This window comes from Taudactylus pleione, unplaced genomic scaffold, assembly GCF_031769625.1.
Source record: "Taudactylus pleione unplaced genomic scaffold, aTauple2 ptg000314l, whole genome shotgun sequence".
In the NCBI taxonomy this organism is placed as follows: Eukaryota; Metazoa; Chordata; class Amphibia; order Anura; family Myobatrachidae; genus Taudactylus; species Taudactylus pleione.
Window position 1 is genome coordinate 10,709,708 of NW_028284715.1, and position 23,606 is coordinate 10,733,313.

Sequence of the window (23,606 nt, forward strand, 5' to 3'; positions counted from 1 at the left end):
TAAATTAAATTACAGTAGGGAGAAGAAGCACAAAAGGGTAGAGGGCCCTGCTCGAAAGAGCTTACATTCTTTAAGGGAGGGGAAGACAAACAGGAGTGACACAGATGGGGAGGAAGGAGCATGTAGCAGCAAGTTAGGATGAGAGCTGGAAGGCTTTGATGAAGTAGTGGGTCTTAAGAGCCCGTTTGAAAGATTGTAGAGAGGTGCAGAGTCTGATGGGGAGAGGGAGGGAGTTCCAAAGGTGGGGAGCAGCACAGGCAGCACTATATCAGGTGTAGACACCAAACGGGTAGATGTAGTGGGGTGACGTAATGTTATAATAAGTGTGATGAGTATTGTGTAATTTCGCCAAGTTAGTCAATAATCGTCCCAATCTATTGCCCCATCTATAGTAATGTTTTTTTTGCATAATCTGTTTGGGTCCGAGCGTTGGTCAACAGAAAACTCTCTAGCAATTGACGATGTTGTTTATAAACCTCAAAATTATTATCAGAGGGATCAACCTCATAGTTAATATAAACTGTATGCATAGCACTATGTAAGATATCATATTTACTCCGGTACTCCCGTCTCTTCCCAGCCTGATAAGCCAATATATGACCTCTTGGAAGTTTCCCAGAAGAGAACCGAGTCCTCCCAATGTTCTACGTTGTCATCAACAAATTCCATCCATTTGGATTGGAGATATTGCTTAAAGTGATCTGATTGGCTAAGAAAAGACGGGAGCCTCCAAAGTCCGCACGACACTCCAGAAAACCTAGTTTGGATATCTAAAGAAACCGGAGCGTAATCGTATATGACTATGCTATGAATATCACTAGAATGTACCAAAGGAATCAGTCTGTCTTCCCAATATTTTTAACTTAATAAAAAACACCAACCAAACAAAATCGATTTTCCCCAGCTTTACCCGTGTTCGGGTAAAGTATGCTGAATACTGATGGAGTTAGATGCATCCGCGGGTGATTTTCCGTTTGTCCGCCGTAGCCTACTTACTACCTTATGTTGATTTGAGAATCTGTCCGTTTACCTACCCTCCAACATGACCCGTTCCATTAGGTAAAAAACACAATGCTCCTGGACTTCCCAACTAATGTATGATTGCAGCCACCTGTGTTGAACTAGGCAACTGATGAGACAGGTGTTTCACCACAGGTTATTATTATTATCCTTTATTTATATGGCGCCACAAGGGTTCCGCAGCGCCTTACAAAGTACAGAAACAAATGAGCACACATGACAGTTATTAACAGTACAGACAATGCAGGACAAGTACATGATTTATAAACAATGCTGCATAACACCTAAATAAGCAGCAGGGTGTCAGTAACCAAGTTTTAGGTGCCATTGTAAAAGGCAAGAAGAAGCACGTGAGAAAAGATGGCCCTGCTCGCAAGAGCTTACATTCTGAGGGGAGGGTCAGACAAACAGGGGTGACACAGATGGAGAGCATAGAGTAGTGGGTTAGGATGAGCGCTGGAAAGCATTGAGGAAGAAATGGGTCTTGAGGGCCCATTTGAAGATTAAGAGCCAGGAAGCCAAGTGATGGTGGAATTTTGCAGCAGTGGTGTCAGAAAGGTATATCCAGGATTTGGTGATGGCAAGGATAATCAAGGCATTGCATATGAAGTGCTCATGAACGGAAACCAGTTTATTATAGACAAAACTGGCTTTCCAGAGGGAACAGGAGAGAGGGACAGAGTTAAGAGGCGAGAGGAGAATGAGATTATTAGGGTTGATGTAGTGTGGAGGTGATATTGATCTAGAGAAGGGGGATAAGGAGTGTGAGGTTATGTGGCTGGCGTCTGAATGAGGAAGGGTGACAGCAGGTGTCTGCAATCATACATTAGGAGGGAAGTCCAGGAGCAGAGCATTTTGTACCTAATGAAATGGGTCATGTTGGAGGGTCTGCGTTTATAGTTAAAAATCAGTGTGACTGCATGTGAAAGGCTATCCCGATCGAGCACGGAAGCCGGCTTACACGCCCATGACACTAAGGCTGGGTACACACTAGACGACATTTCGTCCAATCCTGAGGGTCGGGCCAACATATCGGGCACATCGTCTAGTGTGTAACCTCTATGTTGCTGTAGATGAGCGCTCCCACGGGTCGTCAGCAACATTCTCCATCGCCCCTACATGTCATTAGCGAGGGGTATACTGCCAAATGCTGCATGGACCCGCCGTCGCTCCCCCGTATCGGCAAGTGTGTATGCACTTGTCGATGCCGGCTCCCCCGCTGGGTCCCATTGCTGCCGATGAGCAGCTGCATACACATTGTCTAGTGTGTACCCGGCATCATAAGAGTTTTGTGCATCCACTTGGTCACATCACGCCAATTTGGACGGATCAACCTGTGCACAGCCGCGAACTCCATCCGGGTGCGCATGGCTGAACTGGCGCATGCGCGGAACCCGATTTGTTTCTTCGGTGCATGCTCAGTATGCTGGAATCTGCAAGATCCATGCACATTGCGACTTTCATGCTAATTCAGAACCGGGTCCTATGTGTACAGGGTGTGCATGGCAGGTTAATTAGACCACCGGCTACGCACCCGTGCAGTGTTATTACCACTGTGTACAGAAATAATAATAATAATAATAATAATAATAATAAGGGATATGTGATGATTTCTGCAGCACGCACGCCACCCACACACAGAATGCAAATTGCAAAGCAATGGGGGCCGACCCACGTCACGCGCAACCCCGGCCGGGAGACGTGAGCGCGCACGGGCTGTTCCCGCACCAGCAGTCAGTGGACGTGCCCGCGCATTACGTCGCCGAATCTCTCGCTGTGCCCGTGACGGTTGGGAAGTGTCGGGAGCGCGCGTCCCTCCCTGCTCTCCCCCCCTCCCTCCCCGGTTCCCAAGTCACTTCCGCTTCTCCGATGGCTCAGACAGCGGCGGCGGCCCCGGGGTCCGGTATTGGAGGAGGCTGATGCACAAGGACGGGCCGGCCTGTCTGAGGGATCACCGCCCGGGAGCTCAGTCTGTAGGTAAGAAGTGCTGGAGACGGGAAAGTGCAGGGTGGCGACTGGTAGGGTCTGGGACGGGGAGCTGGTGCCAGGGGGTGAGATCATGGCCCGGGATCCCTGAGGTAATGTAGTGATGATGCTGTGCGAGATACTTCATGATTGTAATCCTTAACGTTGAGTAATGATCTGCTAGCTAGAAAGTGCAGGGGGAATATACTGGGGAGACCTACTGAGCAGGAATTGTCCCAGTCTGGAGAACCGGTGCCCCAAGCCTGGGTGAGACCCTGTGCCTGGGGAGTGTGACAGGCACTTGGTACTAAGGGAGTTTGGCTGGCATCTGGTGCCCTGGCACTGTGTCGTGGGGCCGGGTGCCCTGGCACTGTGTCGTGGGGCCGGGTGCCCTGGCACTGTGTCGTGGGGCCGGGTGCCCTGGCACTGTGTCGTGGGGCCGGGTGCCCTGGCACTGTGTCGTGGGGCCGGGTGCCCGGGCATTGTCACAAACGTGGCGAGATTTTAGCCAGCAATCCACTTGATAATGTATCGATGATGCTGTTTGAGACACTTCATAGTAGCAATCCCGAAGGCTCAGTATATGGTTTACTGGAAAATGCATCGGGATATATTCGGGAGACTTACTGGGCAGGGAGAATGCCAGTCTGGAGACCAAGTGCTTGAAGATGGTGAACCGGCACGTGATGCCCTGTAAACTTTGTCAGTTGGCTATTGTGTGAAATTTCCTGAATGTTTTGTAATGGCAACCTCTGAGGTCCATACACATATAAGCTTTGAATCTTTTTGAATTTTATGTATAAAAATAACTCCGCCTGACTTATTTTTGCAAACATCCCATTTACTACGCACTAAAATAAAATGTATATACGCAGAAGTCTGGAATGACCCCTTGTAGATTTATTTGATCACTTTAGGACAAAATATTGGTATCTCTGTTATTTTCTTCACACGACTAAAGTTTTAACATGTACGCAGCTGTCACCATTGCCAAAGCTTGTAATCTTGGCAATCTGTCTACTCTGAAACTGAAAGTATCTACAAACATATGGTTTCTGTGATTACAGTTGGCCAGGCCAGTCATCTAATAAATAGTCTATTTATGCGTTTAATTAAGCAGAGATGTCAATGTATGTAAAAAAACAAAACAAAACCCCAGTACAGTTAAAACACGGGTGTGAGAGTAAGCTCCCTGCTCCAATCTCTATGGTATGTTTGTTTTCAAACTTGTTTTTTAAAGCCCATATGACGCCAAAACAAAGCGACAACTATTGGTTAGGAAACTACCTCAGTAATTGCACTATCTACCCTGAAGATGTCCTAAGCATTGTGAATATGACGAAACACGAGTTGCAATTTCTCTTTATAAAACCCTGTTTGAGAAAGGAATACACTGTACTTATATATACAGTATGGTGCCAAACGCAGATTCTACGTATAGCCAATCGTGTCCAGCATAGTCGACAGACTTAGTAAAAACTCCAATATCATTGATCGTATATTTCCAACAGGTGACTTTGAAAGTCTCGCGTCAAATCAGTGTAGGGTAATGCATGATTATAATGTTACAGCATGTTAATCTCTGCATCCTCGCTCCCAGCATGTGTTGTCCATGTTTTGGGGTGGTTCAGTACAGTTACGTGATGAAATGTTCTGACCGTATATTAATCGCTGCTTCCTGGCACCTGAGGTGTGTGTTCAACTTCGCATGAATTAGTTCCTTCTTGTAAATCAAATGTGTAAAAATAAATCTCACCCAGCTTTAATTTTCTATTTATCCCTGACTTTTATTGTTTCAGTGGCGTTGTGATAGAAACGCATGTCCTACACTGATGGGGTCTAAGAAGAGCAGAACAGGCTATCAGGACATGTATGCTATCAAACAAATGGTTTGCATTAAATCTTAGACCCAGGCATACATATTTCCTGATACATTATCATACCTGTTAGGCAAATAGAGCTGTTCTGTATAGACTAAAGCTATCTATGTTATCTAGTTTAGTTTGGTGGCTTCGGCAACAGACTGCGATGCAACCTTAGGACTGTCTGACCCACCCGCTTCAAACTTCTTCTGTGTTTCTGCACCCGCTGTGAGCCATCCACAGGAACCCAGTTTTTAGCTGCTACTAATGACTAAATGCAGATAATTCTAGTGTGCAACTGTCCTAATCTAACCAACAGCTGGTAGTTTGCTATGTGTAGGCACGGTCCAAACAGCTTACTGATGATGGTACAAGGAGCTACTTGCCCACTAAACTGAGTGCGTTAAAGGCTGAAAAGGCCGTATCGGTGACCGTTAGTGGTGGTAGAATGCACCGATAAGACGACAGTGACAGAAGGGATATAAAGTGAGACCTGTGAATGCTTGGTTGATGGAAAGGAGGTGTTTGGCATAAGTGGTGCAAAGGCATGAACTTGTGGGAGACTTAAATATGGAAGCACGTGTTACCTCTGTGCAAGTAGGGTTGTCCACCGCAGGGTACCCCTTTTGACAGAGGATCCCAAACTCACTCCTCAAGGTACCCTAACGATCCAGGTATTAAGGATATCCATGGTTCAGCACAGGTGTTTAAATTAAGACTGAGATACTAATTAAGTCGACTGTGCCCAAGCATGGTTATCCTTAAACCTGGACCATTAGGGTGCCTTGAAGACCGAGTTTGGGAACCTCTGCCATATGATCTTGTTTGACCCACAAATCTGTTTGCTTGATAACCTGTTTGCTTGATAACCTGGACCGCCGTGTGTGGCCAGCTAAGCTGATTTGATGGCAACTTCGCAGTCAAATAGGAGTGTTTGGCTCACCCAAAGGATTATTTGCAAACATATTTATGTGTGATCACTCTGATGCAGTCTACAGACTTGCTGTGTGTTCCCAATCACTGCGTGTCTCCATTTATTCACGTTTCCCCCTTTTACATGCAGAATACACATGAATTTGAGCTGACTGAACGGACAGTTTAGGTTGGTAAACTTGAAACGATAGGAATGCAGTAATGTAGGGTTCTAAATGATAGCTGCTAAAACACTGCAGTTGGTTTGTTTCATGTGTTTAATAGGTTCTCCTGTCACTGCCGCAGGTTGACTTGCTTTTTTCCCCTGCATTTCTCCAATTACTTACAAGTCATTGGTCACAAAATGTTCTCAGCTGTGACATTAATGTAGCGCTTTTCTGTGTCTCAGGAAGGAACCTCTTTGTACTCATGAGACTTTGCACATATCAACAATATTGTTCATGCAGATTGCAAAAAAAAAAAAAAATTACTGTCTGCAAAACAATTGTCCTATTACAGTAGCGAAGTCTAAGCCGTTTTCATGTTACACTTCTCTCAGGGCGATATGTTTTCTCAGAAAGCTCCAGTAGCCTTTATAATTAATTACATTACCTCCCAGTGGAAACAAGCCTTTATTTTATGTGGACTAGATCATGAGAAGATTAGGTTAGTAGAACACGGTATGATGTGAAATATACATGAATGGTCTCAGGATGCTTTATTGTTGGCATGACACAGGACTGATGGTAGCGCTCACCTTTCCTTCCCCGGACAAGCGTTTTTTTCCAGATGCCTCAAACAATCTGAAAGGGGATTCAGCAGAGAAAATAACTTTACCCCAGTCCTCAGCAGTCCAATCCCTGTGCCTTTTGAAGAAAATCAGTCTGTCCCTGATGTTTTTTCCTAGAGAGAAGTGGCTTATTTGCTAGCCTTCTTGACACCAGGCCATCCTCCAAAAGTCTTCATCCTGTGTCATGCCAACAGTAAAGCATCCTGAGGCCATTCATGTGTGGGGTTGCTTCTCTGCCAAGGGAGTGGGCTCACTCACAATTTTACCTAGGAACACAGCCATGAATAAGGAATGGCGCCAAAACATCCCCCAAGAGCAACTTCTTCCAACCATCCAAGAACAGTTTGGTGATGAACTATGCCTTTTCCAGCATGATGGAGCACCATGTCATAAGGCAAAAGTGATAACTAAAAGGCTCGGGGAACAAAACATTGAAACTTTGAGTCCGTGGCCCGGAAACTCCCCAGACCTTAATCCCATTGAGAAGTTGTGGTCAATCCTCAAGAGGCGGGTGGACAAACAAAAACCCACAAATTCTGACAAACTCCAAGCATTGATTAGGAAGAATGGGCGGCCATCAGTCAGTATGTGGCCCAGAAGTTGATTGACAGCATGCCAGGGCGAGTTGCAGAGGTCTTGGAAAAGAAGGGTCAACACTGCAAATATTGACTCTTTGCATAAACTTAATGTAATTGGCAATAAAAGCCTTTGACACCTATGAAATGCTTGTAATGTTACTTCAGTATATCATAGTAACATCTGACAAATGGGTCTAAAAACACTGAAGCAGCAAACTTTGTGAAAACCAATTCTTGTATCATTCTCAAAACTTTTGGCCATGGCTGTATAGTGATTCAAGAGGGTGAATCAGGCCCAGCGCATGAGAGTTTATGATCTTTGCTCTCTTATGATTAATTCCAGAGACAAGCGAGTGCTTATGGATTTGATAAATTCCTTTGTTTATACAATATTGCATGTCTTCTATTCCTTTGTGAGCACAGTGTGTTTGGTTTATGAAAGTTTTATATTCTTTATTGTAACCCTTTGTCTCTGTGTAAGTGCATATTCTGACATACACCTGTGGAGGAAGATCCACGCACATTGTGTGAGTGATCTCCAGCTTGTCATTACTTTCATCTAACCCTGCTTGAGCAGGAGATAATGTTTTCTACCCGTAGAGTATCCTCAGCCTGCCTGCAGTTCAGTGTTAATGCTAGTGTAATAATTGCTTATTATGGGCTGTCCATTCGCTGAGTTAGTTGTCGCCTTACTAGGCCTCTTGTATGGCCCCCATTATCACTAATCATTTAATTAATCTCCTTATCACTAATCATTTAATTAATCTCCGTTAATCAAATCGCGCCCTCTGGCATCACAAGTTGTCCCTCGCACACCATAGAGCTGCAAGGGACAACTTGTGATGTCAGCACTACTGTAAATGAGCAATATGTGCGCAGCCAGTCATCGCCGTGATGTTCGGTCGCACATGACTTTGATTTGAATTCCCGCCATAGTAGTGAAATACATGTGGCCCTCTAAATGTGAATACTTGAATTGTACTGAATTAAATAATTGATTTTTAAGCATCCAGCCTACATATCTAATATGGGGTTTACTTTAATGGGATTGTAAAGAAAAACTCTGATACACATACTAGCTGTTGCCTGGGGCTTCGCCCACGATGAAATCGCTTCTGCCAACTTTTTTAATTTAAGTTGTTCTAGTTGTACTGCTTTCTATAGGGGTCGTGGGAGTGGCCCACGTAACCATCAGCGCTATACAGAATGGTGGCAGCAGTGCCTTCACCCACCGCTCACACCAATGTCACTGTGTACCCTGTGCACAGACTGCTATGTATCCTATTCACCCACCACTCACACCAATGTCACTGTGTGACCTGTGCACAGACTGCTATATAGCCTATCCAATTCACCCACCTCTCACACCAATGTCACTGTGTGCCCTGTGCACAGACTGCTATGTAACCTATCCTGTTCACCCACCATTCACACCAATGTCACTGTGTGCCCTGTGCACAGACTGCTATGTAGCCTCTTTTGTTCACCCACCACTCACACCAATGTCACTGTGTGCCCTGTGCACAGACTGCTATGTAACCTATCCAATTCACCCACCACTCACACCAATGTCACTGTGTGCCCTGTGCACAGACTGCTATGTAGCCTCTTTTATTCACCCACCACTCACACCAATGTCACTGTGTGCCCTGTGCACAGATCAGTACACTTTGTTTTTGTTATTGCCCAGCTTTAACTCGATGGATCGAGATGAAACAAAGTGCAGTTTATAGTGTTCACGCCACGGCCGGAGGATGGCAGGCTCCAGCCCAAAAAGGGGGGCCAGGCCACTCAAAAAGGGGGCGTGTCCTTAAGATACACCTCCTTTTAGTCACTGCAAGAGTGTGCTCAGCACTGATGGAGATGCTGGGCAGCCCCAAAGCTGTCCCTGCAGAGCAAAAATATGCCGTACGCATGGCATCTATTCATCCAACGATGATTGTTTCACTGTAACTTTTCCCGCAGGTGAGACACTGCGGCCCGTGGGTGGGGACAGCAGCCGGTTGGCTATTTCAGCTGGGCACCACCAGAAGGATAGGGTGCTTTTTAGTGTTTCAAAATTGGTCAGGGCGCGGTGTCCCGTTAAAACAGCCTAGTGGGAACGCTAGGTTATTTTTAGGAGTTTTCACTACAAAATTATGCAGTTTTCATGAAAATCGGTTCAGTTTTTACACCAACTTGGAATAAACAAATACAACGTTCTTATTATTTTACTGGCGATTAGGGGTCGACTCAATTGTTTTATCTCGCCCGATCTTCCATCTAAAGTGACGGAAGATCAGGGGGCGATATTCACTTGTTTTGGGTGTCCATGCCTTGTCTCACCCAATTAGACCTTGTTTAGCTACGTAAAATGGCTAAACCCATCTAGAGTCCTGGTTAACGCGCCCAAACAGCAATTTGGCCACCACAACCAGGACTTTTTGCACATTTCTGTGGCGATCAGAAATTCCTGCATCAGAATTAAATGACCCCCATTGAATCCCTGGCTGCATTCTCATAAATACCGGTTTGCCCTATGTCTATAGAATGTAAGCTTGCGAGCAGGGCCCTCGTACCCAGCCTTGTTTTATTCCCAATTGTAAATTGAAACAGAATTTGCTGGTGCTATATAAGTAAATGTTAGTAAATAAATGTGTTGGTGATAGGTACACTTTAGTGTTTGCAAACAGTAGACTGCAAGTCCATGCTGGTTGAATGACCACGCGATTGTGTAAGGTGAAAATCTCTGGTGACGGTTTTGTTTTTAGGCCGTTCAGTTCATCTATATGTTCTCAAACATCGCCAACTGCTGCCTTAAACGTTCTTCCGCTAGAGGGGTCAACAAAGCAATGCATTGATTTCCTCGTCCAATGCTGCAGAAATTAATGTGCATCTGTGTTGCCAAAATCCCGCTGATGTCATGGAATACATAATATATGTATTTAACTGATGCAGGGAAGCGTTCCAAATCTGCTTGTACAGGTGCCTGGGAACCAGGGGGAATTTCCATTTACAGATGCCGTTAACGTCTTCTACTTTTTCCATTTTCACAATGTAGAATGATTGATGGATTTTTCTGATCTTAGAATTTAAAAAATATTTGTCTTTTTATCATGTCTAAGGGATCCCTTGCAGGGCAGATTTTAAGGAGCTTTTCGGGTAATAACTGTGCAGCATATTGGTGACGGCATATACAGGTCTCTTCTATTTCACTTACTGATGCGTTACTCTCAGGACTGACCTGTGCTTATCTCACGACAAATTTGTATCTCTTGGCTCCATTTAATAACAAGTGATAAGGCCATTATCACTCGTTAGTAATCTTAAAAAGTGCTGCTGCTTTCAGCCCTGATTGCGCTGTTATACTATTTGGAGGCAGCTACGCTAGTCAGTTTACTTCTGCCCATGTAAAATGCATTGGCTTGGTATTTAACAGCGAGCGTTTTATCATCTTACGGCTCACTGTGCTTATAAAAATTTATTTGTTGCTTTAATTTAGCGCTGACCAGCAATAAGTACCCGACAGGTCCTTACCAACAATGCCCTGCTGCAGCTCTTCTCCACCCCTTCCCTCCTGCTCTCCACCCCATTCCTCTGATTACCCGCCTCCTACTCTCTGCCCCCTACCTCCAGCTCTCCACCCACCCCCTCCAGCTCTCCACCCACCCCCCCCTCCAGCTCTCCACCCCCCCCTCCAGCTCTCCACCTACCCCCCCCCTCCAGCTCTCCACCTACCCCCCCCCCTCCTGCTCTCCACCCCCCCCTCCTGCTCTCCACCCCCCCCCCCTCCTGCTCTCCACCCCCCCCTCCTGCTCTCCACCCCCCCCCCCCCTCCTGCTCTCCACCCCCCTCCTGCTCTCCACCCCCCCCCCCCTCCTGCTCTCCACCCCCCCTCCTGCTCTCCACCCCCCCCTCCTGTTCTCCACCCCCCCCTCCTGTTCTCCACCCCCCCCTCCTGTTCTCCACCCCCCCCTCCTGTTCTCCACCCCCCCCTCCTGCTCTCCACCCCCCCCTCCTGCTCTCCACCCCCCCCCTCCTGCTCTCCACCCCCCCCTCCTGCTCTCCACCCCCCCCTCCTGCTCTCCACCCCCCCCTCCTGCTCTCCACCCCCCCCTCCTGCTCTCCACCCCCCCCTCCTGCTCTCCACCCCCCCCTCCTGCTCTCCACCCCCCCCTCCTGCTCTCCACCCCCCCATCTGCTCTCCACCCCCCCCCCCCCCCCTCCTGCTCTCCACCCCCCCTCCCCCCCTCCTGCTCTCCACCCCCCCCCCCTCCTGCTCTCCACCCCCCCCCCCTCCTGCTCTCCACCCCCCCCCCCTCCTGCTCTCCCCCCCCCCCCCCCCTGCTCTCCACCCCCCCCCCCCTCCTGCTCTCCACCCCCCCCCCCTCCTGCTCTCCACCCCCCCATCCTGCTCTCCACCCCCCCCCCTCCTGCTCCTGCTCTCCGTCTCCTGCTCTCCACCACCCCCCCCCCTCCTGCTCTCCACCCCCCCCCCCCCTCTGCTCTCCACCCCCCCCCTCTGCTCTCCACCCCCCCCCCCCTCTGCTCCCCCCCCCTCTGCTCTCCACCCCCCCCTCTGCTCTCCACCCCCCCCTCTGCTCTCCACCCCCCCCTCCTGCTCTCCACCCCCCCCTCCTGCTCTCCACCCCCCCCCTCCTGCTCTCCACCCCCCCCCTCCTGCTCTCCACCCCCCCCCTCCTGCTCTCCACCCCCCCCCCCTCCTGCTCTCCACCCCCCCCCCCTCCTGCTCTCCACCCCCCCCCCCCTCCTGCTCTCCACCCCCCCCCCCCTCCTGCTCTCCACCCCCCCCCCCCTCCTGCTCTCCACCCCCCCCCTCCTGCTCTCCACCCCCCCCCCCTCCTGCTCTCCACCCCCCCCCCCTCCTGCTCTCCACCCCCCCCCTCCTGCTCTCCACCCCCCCCCTCCTGCTCTCCACCCCCCCCCCTCCTGCTCTCCACCCCCCCCCCCCCTCCTGCTCTCCAAAACCCCCCCTCCTGCTCTCCACCCCCCCCCCTCCTGCTCTCCACCCCCCCCCCCCCTCCTGCTCTCCACCCCCCCCCCCTCCTGCTCTCCACCCCCCCCCCTCCTGCTCTCCACCCCCCCCCCCCCCCTCCTGCTCTCCACCCCACCCCCCAGCTCTCCACCCCCCAGCTCTCCACCTCCCACCCCCCAGCTCTCCACCTCCCCCCCCCAGCTCTCCACCTCCCCCCTCCAGCTCTCCACCCCACCCCCTCCAGCTCTCCGGAGTCTGCCCTGTCCTATTCATCCGGCAGTATCTGCAGGCTCTGAAAACATGGCAGTCTGCTTCATTAACACCACTATTCGCCGGCGAGCATGCTGGTGATAAATAAAAGGTAAAAAAATTTAAATAGAGCGGTAGCGCTATATTGCGTAAAAAATAAAACTCGTTAAATGGAACCCTCTGTTACATTTGCTGGAATATTGTCCCAACTGCCTGAGTTTTAGATTGAACTCTGTGCAAGCTCTGTTACCCTTATACTAGATTAGTTCATTAAATGGTTAAAAAGTGTCTGAACATGTTAGATAGGATCTTAAGGCCTTGTAGTTTCAATAGTGCTATCCTGACATCCATCAGCACACAGAACCGCCCAGCTCACGCTTCTTTGTGATGTCAGAGTATTTTTTTGGAGCATTTATGATAATTTTTAGTTCCACTTTACAGTGCTATTACCTGCAATAGACAATGCACTGACAGGCTTACACCGGGGGCCTGTGCTATGGGATCACTTGCTCCCATGACTGTAAGTTATACCCAGGCACGGTCATGTAATTACACGCGCTATTTTGCTACGTGGGAATTAAACTTTAAAGATCAGCAGGGGCTGACGGCGCACAATTTCCACTTCTCAGCCCTAGTTACAGTCCTGTTATTTAGCTGCTTTTGTTCTGGTTTCTCTACAAAATAAGAATGTGGGAGACAAAAATGTTTTCCCGAACCACGCTCCTTTTCACTGAGGAAAATGACAATGCAGGAATGTCAGATACCATAAGCAGTGACTAACTCCTTGTATGACAGCCTGTGTGTTTCCAGTACACCCTGTTACAAGGTGTGAGCATACACTTCTCTCTCAACATCAGTGTTTTCTATTGCTATGTTAATGGCTGTCATGGCATGCTGAGACTTGTAGTCCCACAACTATCTAGCCTTAAATACAGTAAGAAACCAGCATGTTGCACACAAGCCACATTTGAATGCCGACGTGAGGGAAAATGAATGGAAATAAAATAAAAACAATGTCATTTGTTTAGTCTTGGTAAACCGCATTTTCCATCTAGCATTGCGGCAGTAGTTTAGTCGGATTTCTGCTCGTACCTCAGGAAAGTGTGAGCAGAAATCCTCTAGTCGTGTGTTTACATCGCGGCCAATCGAATAGCTCCAGACGCTTATTCTCGACACTATTCAACATCGTATTCAGTCGAACTTCCACCCTTTGTGTTACATGGTGCACAAGGTGGTTGTGTTACAAGATGGAGTATGTTGGACTTTGTATCGCAGTTACTGTGTTGTGTGTGTGTTTTGAGTCAGGAAGGGTTGGTAGCCATTTAGATTTGATAGCTCATCGGGAGGGCTGAACTATTTGTGTCAGTGTATTCTATTTGTGTTGAACTGGTAACACCACGGTGGGCTGGTGTAAAAATACACAGCTCTCTATATGTGGAAGCTTTATTTTCGTTCCATGTGGTCTGGCCACTTTGTTTAGCTACTGTACATGTCCCGGCTACACTAGTCTGTTTATCGTGAGGCTCAGGGTTGGGTGGAAGTTTCCATCTGTTGCTCTTGCCAGGATCTAAGGAACATTTTTAGTCATCTTTTCACTTCAGAGTTCCAGCAAAGTCTGAATAGAAGTTTGCAGCGTGTTTTACTTAAATGGCTATGCTTATTCTGATGTGATCGTTTAGTTATCCATTAGCTCATTTTCATTATGAAATTCCCTACTTGAAAATGAGCTAATGCAGATATCAATTAAGGTATGTTTGACTATGGACTGAGCACCTTTATGTGATTGTTTTATTATTCATCAGAGCATAGATACCAGTGTTCATTCTAGAAGGGCTTGGGGGCAGGGCACCTGGCTCAAAAAGGGGTGTGTCCTTGAGTCACACACCGATTACATCACTGTGGGGCGTGCCCAGCACTCACGGAGATGCTGGTGTGCCCCCAAGTTCTCCCTGCATTGTGAACAGCTGTGGCATAAATTCACCCGGCGGTGATTGTTTCACAGCAACTCTTTCTCCCCGTGGGACACGGCGACTCACGGCTAGGGGCAGCACCTGGTAGGCTGATTCAGCGGGGCACCGCCATAAGGGTACAAACACCAAATCATACCTGAGCCTATGCATAGTGAGAAAAAAAACAGGGCATGATTTAATTTTAGCACTTTTTGGTGTACATAATAAGTAATGTTTCAAACATCCATTACGCCTTGTCCTTTTTTTTTGTGTCCTTCAGAAGCCGTTGACTTTGGCCAAATCACCTTCTCCATCTCTAGTTTTGAAGTGGGCGGTGATAGATCAACATGTAGCCAATCAGAGTATAACACTGTATTGCCTATCACTACTGCAAATTATGGCACAGAGGGAGACCATACACTGAGAGGTAGTGATGTGAGGAGGGGAATGGAGGATAGCGAGGGAGACCATAGACTGAGAGGTAGTGATGTGAGGAGGGGAATGGAGGATAGCGAGGGAGACCATAGACTGAGAGGTAGTGATGTGAGGAGGGGAATGGAGGATAGCGAGGGAGACCATAGACTGAGAGGTAGTGATGTGAGGAGGGGAATGGAGGATAGCGAGGGAGACTATAGACTGAGAGGTAGTGATGTGAGGAGGGGAATGGAGGATAGCGAGGGAGACCATAGACTGAGAGGCAGTGATGTGAGGAGGGGAATGGAGGATAGCGAGGGAGACCATAGACTGAGAGGTAGTGATGTGAGGAGGGGAAATGAGGATAGCGAGGGAGACCATAGACTGAGAGGTAGTGATGTGAGGAGGGGAATGGAGGATAGCGAGGGAGACTATAGACTGAGAGGTAGTGATGTGAGGAGGGGAATGGAGGATAGCGAGGGAGACCATAGACTGAGAGGCAGTGATGTGAGGAGGGGAATGGAGGATAGCGAGGGAGACCATAGACTGAGAGGTAGTGATGTGAGGAGGGGAATGGAGGATAGCGAGGGAGACCATAGACTTAGAGGTAGTGATGTGAGGAGGGGAATGGAGGATAGCGAGGGAGACCATAGACTGAGAGGTAGTGATGTGATGTGAGGAGGGGAATGGAGGATAGCGAGGGAGACAATAGACTGAGAGGTAGTGATGTGAGGAGGGGAATGGAGGATAGCGAGGGAGACCATAGACTGAGAGGTAGTGATGTGAGGAGGGGAATGGAGGATAGCGAGGGAAACTATAGACTGAGAGGTAGTGATGTGATGTGAGGAGGGGAATGGAGGATAGCGAGGGAGACTATAGACTGAGAGGTAGGTAGTGATGTGAGGAGGGGAATGGAGGATAGCGAGGGAGACCATACACTGAGAGGTAGTGATGTGAGGAGGGGAATGGAGGATAGTGAGGGAGACCATAGACTGAGTGGCAGGTAGTGAGTAGTGATGTTAGGAGGGAATAGAGGATAGTGAGGAAGACCATAGGCTATCGTGACTCATTTTTGTCTCGGACCTATTTAGCTGTATCACCCACGCGTTAAGCCCCAAGTGTGCACTTTAGCAGAATACAGTTATTGTTTATTTGTCAAGTCCAACAGATTGTAATGAAAAAAAAAATATATATATATATTTTTTTTTCTTCTTTTAAACAAATGAAGTATAAAGGTTAATTTGGCATATGTAAACGTTGGGCACCCTGTTAGTCAGTACTTGCTCACTCGTAGCGCAGACATTTTGTTAGGGCTTATACAGTAAAATACATATTACAGATTTCCCTACAATATTCAGTTATGGGGTCTGTGACTGGGATTCCGGAAGCTTAATGTTTTGTTCCTGTACTTTATGGTTGATTTTGAGGTCTGTTTTGGATCGTTGTCTGAAATATCCTACTTCATCTCTGTTTAACACCCACTCTGATATTCGCTTCTGTTGTTAAGTTAAATCCATTCTTCCTTCCTCTTGGACAATATTTCCTGTGCCATCGGCTGCCACATAACTCTAAAGCTTGTGCCAACCCCCATTTTATTTTCTTAAAATACATTATTGGTTTTTCTCCGAATTATCTTATGTGGTCATAACCACAGTCATATTTTAGTCTCATCAGTCCACAGCTTTTTACGTTTCAGGCAAAGTATTATTTTTCATGCTGTGTAGACGTTGCTTTCATGTTGAGGTCATAGGAAGGAGTCCTCCTGACAAGTCTTCAAATCATTTTTCTGTATATAACTCTGTGCTACTCACTGTGGGCTAAACCTCCTGCAGAGTCTTTGCAGCGATGCACTATGCGGGTCCTGCTGTGCATATCTGACCAGGCTATGGGTGACTCTAGCAGATATTTTCCTGTCTGTTCCAGATTTATTTATATTTTTGTCTTTAACAGGTCTTCCATATACCTTCCATTCTTTAATTATCCATCTGACTGTAGAAATTCCAAGATGGATGGGTATAGTCTTCCACTGCTAGTAGATAGAATTATCTCTATTAACAAGTCTGTGGCAGCTGCTTAGAGGCTCAGAGGGGCCTATATATAGTTAATCCCTAAATTATGATGATAGCAAAATGAAGTACATTTCCTATTTATTAGTAATGCCAGAGATGCTACTGGCGCTTACTAAAGATTCCAGAACGGCGATCTGGGGCTACTTAATTAGCTTGGGGCTTGTTTCCATTAGCTAAAAACATACGTAGATGGCGTCAGCCAGTTTTCCCTGCGGTGGAAGCCCGGTCGTAGAGGGGTCTTCATCTCTTCCTGGTAGCCTGCAGCACATCCCATCCTTTATTTCAAGGCTGTCAAACTTTTACTACATATAAACTGTAATGGTGCATACACACGTAACGATTTTGTAGTGGTGCATACACACGTAACGATTTTGTAATGGTGCATACACACGTAACGATTTTGTAATGGTGCATACACACGTAACGATTTTGTAATGGTGCATACACACGTAACGATTTTGTAATGGTGCATACACACGTAACGATTTTGTAATGGTGCATACACACGTAACGATTTTGTAATGGTGCAGACACACGTAACGATTTTGTAATGGTGCAGACACACGTAACGATTTTGTAATGGTGCATACACACGTAACGATTTTGTAATGGTGCATACACACGTAACGATTTTGTAATGGTGCATACACACGTAACGATTTTGTAATGGTGCAGACACACGGTCAGATTTTTCTTCAGATCTGAACGATAACTATTTTAAAAATCGTTCATATCTGAAAGAAAAAACTGACAAGCGTGCAACGATGAGCGATGCGCGTTCCCGATTGTCAGATAACGATATCTGGCATCTGATTGCTGTCAGTTTTGGACGATTTCCATTCATTTTAATACAGTAAAAAATCGTTCAATCGTTTGCAAATCGTTCATATGACATATCTGACTGTGTGCATGCACCATAACCAACGATTTTCTGTCAGATTATCTGTCAGATTTTCCCTTGAAAAAGTGAACGATTTTTTGAAGTGTAATAAACTATTTTTACAACGATGAACAAAAAATGTTCCTTCCCTTAATGAAAATCGTTATGTTGGACAGTCTGAAATGGACGATGAACTACAAACGGGAGCGCGCTTGAACGATTATCGTTCATCGTTATAACTCAGAAACTGAATGATTATTTCAACAATTGAACGATAACGACGTTATTAACGATAAATCGTTCAAAATATCGGTACGTGTGTATGCACCTTTAGACACGGTAGCATCTTACTGGCAGCACAGTGGCCATCCATGGCGGATCACGTTACTGTTTACACCTGAAGTGGTTCTTTCAGTGTATTCTATATAGTTTTGTGTATGTTGAACTAGTCCATGAGCAGCAGACCTGCACATTCTTGTGCATGAGTTTATGGTCACTTTAAAAGGCCAAACAGTCTTTTAGTAGGTTTCTATTAGGCCCTTTTACTGCATTTCCTGGCCATTCCCATGGGCAGCAAGGTTGCGGAGTGTTTAACGTTGCTGCCTCAGCAGTGAAGTCGTGCTTGACTCCAATCTGTATGGAGTGTGTATGTGCTCTCTTTGCGCGGATTTTCGCTGAGTGTTCCGGTTTCCTCCCACACTAGAAAAACATACTGGTAGGTTAACTGGCTTCTGACAAAGTGTAACCCTAGTGTGTATGTGTGTCCATATGGTAGGGAATTTGGATTGTAAGCTCCACTGGGGCAGGGACTGATGTGAATGACTGCAATATTCTCTATAAAGCTCTGCGCAATATGTGTGTACTAAATAAATAACTGTTAATAAGTAATCCATAAACACGCAGTCTTGTTTTATTACTGTTTGCTCCTAATTGTAAAGTGCTGTGGAATACTGTTAGCTATGTAATAATAAATATTACTAAATAGGGGTTTGTTTGCTGATCTGAAGAGCTTAGGACCAGAAACCTGCAGTATCTTAGTAGTGGATATTCTCCTCGGTCTCCTTTTGTCAGATGTCTCAGACATAGCACTTAATGTACAATTTGTACCGTGTATGATAAAAGTGCATTATAGCCTCAGGGCACCATTTGGTTTCCTGCATTTATGTAGAGGGCCTCCTAGTAAATATCATCTGTCAGGTACCTGCAAGCCTCCATGACTAACGCAGGACAACTTTGTGTCCAGTGTAATAATACCAATAAAGAGCAGATAATCGTTCTAGCAATAATATAAATCATTTCTGTTTGCATGCATCCACTAATTCACCATCTGCTTCTTGTTTTCAGTCATGTACAGTGCTGGGTTACTTAGGGGTCTATTTGCTAAGCCTTGGATGGAGATAAAGTACCAGCCAATCAGCTCCTAACTGCCATGTGTTTGAAGAATGACAGGAGATGGTTGGCTGGTACTTCCTCTGTTCACTTTCTCTTTCCAAGGCTTAGTAAATAGACCCCCTTTGTCCGTTAGCTGACACAGGACTAGTAATAAGACTTTTCTTTTTTTTATAGTGTATGGTGAAATGTGCTGCATCACCTTTCCTGATTATATAAACTGTTCTATTCATAAATACTTATTTCTGCCCTCATCCTAAATGAATGATGACCTGGCAGTGAAAGAGTTAATCCACAATGTAGTCGTGTCTACAGTAACTGCCTGCTGGGAGCCATCTTGGTTGCTGTAGAAACTGCTTTGCTTTTACTAGTGTGACACCTGCATCCATTACTGGTTCGCCTTGGCCACACTCGCACGGTCTCTCGTTTTGGGTCACACCGACTTCAGATGTTGATGGATGTTTAATTGTTCCTCTTTTGTTCCGTCTAGCTAGCGCGTACATAAATGGGTGAATGATTTCTGTGAAACCACCGATTGCCTTTTACAGAGAACACGTATGTTACTCTTCTACGCATGAAAGCCGTCTACTATTTGTTTGATTAAAGAACGAACAAACAAACTTTTGTGGGCTGCACTAGTCATGGAGATGGAACACCTCGTACCTCACTTTATGTTAGTTGATTTTAGGAGTGGGACAGGGGTCATTTTTATTTTGCACCCTGCAAATTGCTCAGGCTGTTAGAAATTGTCAGACAGAACAGTCCTTATTAGACAGTACAGGCAATATCCCATGCTTGGCTTCAGCCCAGTTGGCGTGACTCATAGCTAGATCAGAATACTGCTGCCTGCCGCAAGTCAGCTGCTTCTCTTTCAGTTGTTAGGCCCAGCCCTGTCAGAGTGTTCTTGTTAGTGTCTCCCAGGGTGTGGCATTCTCACACTGTTCCTATCCAAACACTAGTCTGGATGAGTTTTTTTTTTTTTTTCCTTTTTACTTTCGTTCACCTCCATACTAGCAGAATGATGTCAGCTGTGCCCCCTCCCCAGCCCAATAACGCTGTAACTACACCAGCTCATTTCAAGGCACTGAGTCATTGTAGTCTGGGTCGGCTTTGTCTCACTGAAAGGAATTTGCAGTAGTTAAAGTATATACGAGGGGTTTGGTTTCACCAGAGGAGGTGACCGCAGCTGTAAAGTCCCAGAATTATTTTGCCATGCACTGAGGAGCATTGCGGGCCTTCATTCTGCATCTTAATTGCAGCAAACAAATGAAGTTGCACAATGTAACCATGACTGAAAGAACAAGTTTAGTTGTCCTGTTTACTTCTTTGTAGTGGCCTGTACTAAATTGCTGCCTTTCCACTTCTTATACAGTTCTTGATGATTGGTACCTCAAGTATGTCAGGAAAGTGGATCAGTCAAGGGTAGCTAACTATTGGCACCACTAGTGCCTCAAGGTGTCAATTCTCCATTATATATAGAATGGTACCTGCAGGTTCATACCCTCTCCTACTACCTGCGCTGTGCCCCTCCCCTCCTACCTTACCTCCTTCCCTCACAGAGGAAACTTTTATGTGCTAGACCTTCTACAAACCGAAGAACCCAAGCATGGCCTGCATACCCAGCGAAGTCTGGGCCTCTGCCGAGTGAACCCTGCCTCAGTTAAGAGGAGATGTATAACCTTTAAACAAGATAAAAGTGGAGAAAATGCCATAGCAACCAATTGGCTTCTAGCTATCCGTTATATTGCGGTGTCTAAATAAATGAACGTTAGAAGATAATTGGCTGCTATGGGCAACTTCTCTATCTTCTCTCTGTCAAGGTATGATACATCTCCCCTTAAGTGCTGCTCACAAGCGAGTAAAGCTGGGTACACACTGACAGTTGATCAGCCAATATATCTGCTGCCCGTCGGCAAGGGTGTACCCACGAGGGGCACAAGCAGATGATGGCCATTCAGTGTGTATGAATGACCATCATCTGCAGATATATCTGTCAGGTGTGTACCCACCATAACAGTACAATATTTTGAAGCATGTCTAATGTGGGGTTCACACCTGGCTGTCACAGCGGACTGACCGAGTGACCGATTTGGGAAACATGCACACTTGACAATCGGCCGCTCGATATGTCTGCTATAGTCGGTGGTTCTTGTGGCCCGCATAACGGGTCTGTCGGTCACCCGTATACACAGGCAGATGCACACGATAATATGTTCAAGATATATCGCGCTGCAACGGCTGACACGATATATCTGTGATTGTCGTGTGTACACATGAACCAATGCGCTGAACAATATATTGTTTGTCTGCTGTATGGATGATATTTTGTACAGTCTCCAGGCTACAAATTATGAGCGAACTACAAATATAGGAAGGACAGGGAAGCACGTAACGGTTTTAGTACTCCTTTTATTAGTTTTGTAAATGTTTGTATATGTTTGTATATGTTGTAATGGTGGTAGCATAAAAAACATTGCCTAACCCTGGTCTAGAGTGTGCACGGTCATATCCCCTGCTACTCAACAGAGTGGGGACCCCTCCATCCTAACATTTCTATTTGGTGAGGTGACACTGTGGAGCATGCGCGTATATATTTATACTAAAAGCAATATGCATCTTGTTTTGCATCTTGATATGTTTGTCCTGGTTAAATTACACTTTACATACTAGGGGGCAGGTGCAAGTTTTGTTGCCAGTGTTTAAAAAAAAAAAAAAAATGCACAAAAATATTGTATTTTCACCTGTATAAAGAACCGTATATATAGCAATAATCTTGTTTTTTTAGCTTTGTTATTTTCAATTATAATTTTTATACATTTTGTTATGGATGAGCTTAATATTTGTTCAACTTTTTATATTGTAAATTCAATTGTTTTGTGTTTTGTGGATGCCCAACGGAGGAATTCAATTGTTGCTCCTATGTGCACCCAAAAGCGCAGGGTTTAGCCATGTATAGCAGCTAACCCCATCCAAAGTCCTGCTTTGGGCACCCAAATTCTTGTATTAATCCAGGTAATTGGCAATCTTGTAATCATCCACTTGTAAGACCGCCTGGTGGTGATATAGAGTCACATGGTATATTTGGGGACGTGGCCCCTATTGGGTGGACTGCAAATGATCGCTAAAGCTGGGCATACACGTCCAGATAAAATGCTTGTCAGACCGACAGACATTTTATCTGGCAGCTTGCCAGCCACAGATGTCCGCCGCATACACTGTGATTTCTCCGTGTATCAGCCCGACATCTGCGCTCCGCCCCCGGGGGAGGAGACATTTCCCTGTTCCTTCCATGGGAACACAGGGAATGTCTGTCTGTCGGCCGCGGCTGGGCATACACTGCCCGATGCGGCCGACAGATTACCCCATAAATATCGCATCGGACGAGCATGCTGGACAATCCGGCCTGCCCGACCGAGCAATATTTAACCCTTGGTCGCCCGTACACACGCTTACAACTATCGGGGCGATCCGCCGATATCAGACGGATCGCACCGATAATTGTAGCGTGTATGGCCAGCATTACACCCTAGTTTTAATCACAGATAATGCAAAGGTATATGACATTACATACATTTTACCTTCTACCAGTGGCCATTAAGCAAAGAACATTTTTGAGTTTCTTGGCTAAAAAGAAAATAAAAAAAAGTCTGAGCCTCTGACCTAGTCCATAAAGTCATCCCTTTACAGCGTGGGATTTCCTTATCAGACGTATGGTGTAGAAGTGTACACAGGGGCGGTGCCTGGTACACACAATTACTGCATGAGACGTAAACCACCTCTTCCCCTACTCAGCAGCCACAGTCCTTGTTATTCTTTAACCAGTATTGGCTGCACCTGCAATAGACACATTGCACAGACCCAGACCCGGCTCATCTCCCCGAAATGTTTTCCTTTCACCGGAAGTCATTAGTGATTGAGAAGTGCATAAACATTTTGGATAAGGCTTAGTGTGTGTGTAACGCAAGCTAAGTGCATTGTAAATGGATGTGAAAATAAAACCCGAGGTGCGGAATATTTGCATTTCTATGAGCGTTTGGCTTGCTTTGCACCGCAGTGTGTTGTTATAAGCATTTCTTGTTATGTATCAGTGTATCTTCCACACAGATGAAAGCTTCCATTTATCTCAATGGGAACAGAGGTCAACACAGTGAGCTGAAACATTTCCACATGCGTTTGACTCATGATAAGGTCCTGTTTAATCGCTCATTTATTTGTTAGAAAGCACATGTAAATGCATATATATATATATATATACACCGAGCTACACTCATGAGGTTTGGTTCATATGCGTTTTTTATTTACTTTTTGTCAATAGGTAAACACATTGCAAGCGCTCCTGTGTATATACCCGCAGGGTTAGGTGTTTGGAAGCATGAGGGCCTCCTGTGATCAAACCCAATAAAACACTGAGCGCTTTCTAGTCAGCAGGATGATGAATATTAATGCCTGACCTCCCATGCCTGGTCTGCTCCCTATCCGGTCCGTGCCATGGGTCTCACCAGGAAAGCTGCGTGACTTCATCATTAGGTGAGGTGGGCACTTTGTAATGAAATG

General features: G+C 46.3%; 1 protein-coding gene across 2 annotated transcripts in view; it reads left to right on the top strand.

Moving 5' to 3' along the window:
• Positions 1 to 2,787: 2,787 nt before the first annotated feature.
• Positions 2,788 to 23,606, top strand: part of RNF19A (ring finger protein 19A, RBR E3 ubiquitin protein ligase) — a 92,791-nt gene continuing 71,972 nt past the window's right edge. The window contains exon 1 of one of the 2 annotated variants that reach the window (XM_088442683.1): positions 2,788 to 2,997. The gene's annotated coding sequence lies outside the window, so the exon portion shown is untranslated. Of the gene's footprint in view, positions 2,998 to 23,410; positions 23,580 to 23,606 lie in introns of those variants that run through there. The other variant, XM_088442684.1, reaches the window with a different exon arrangement.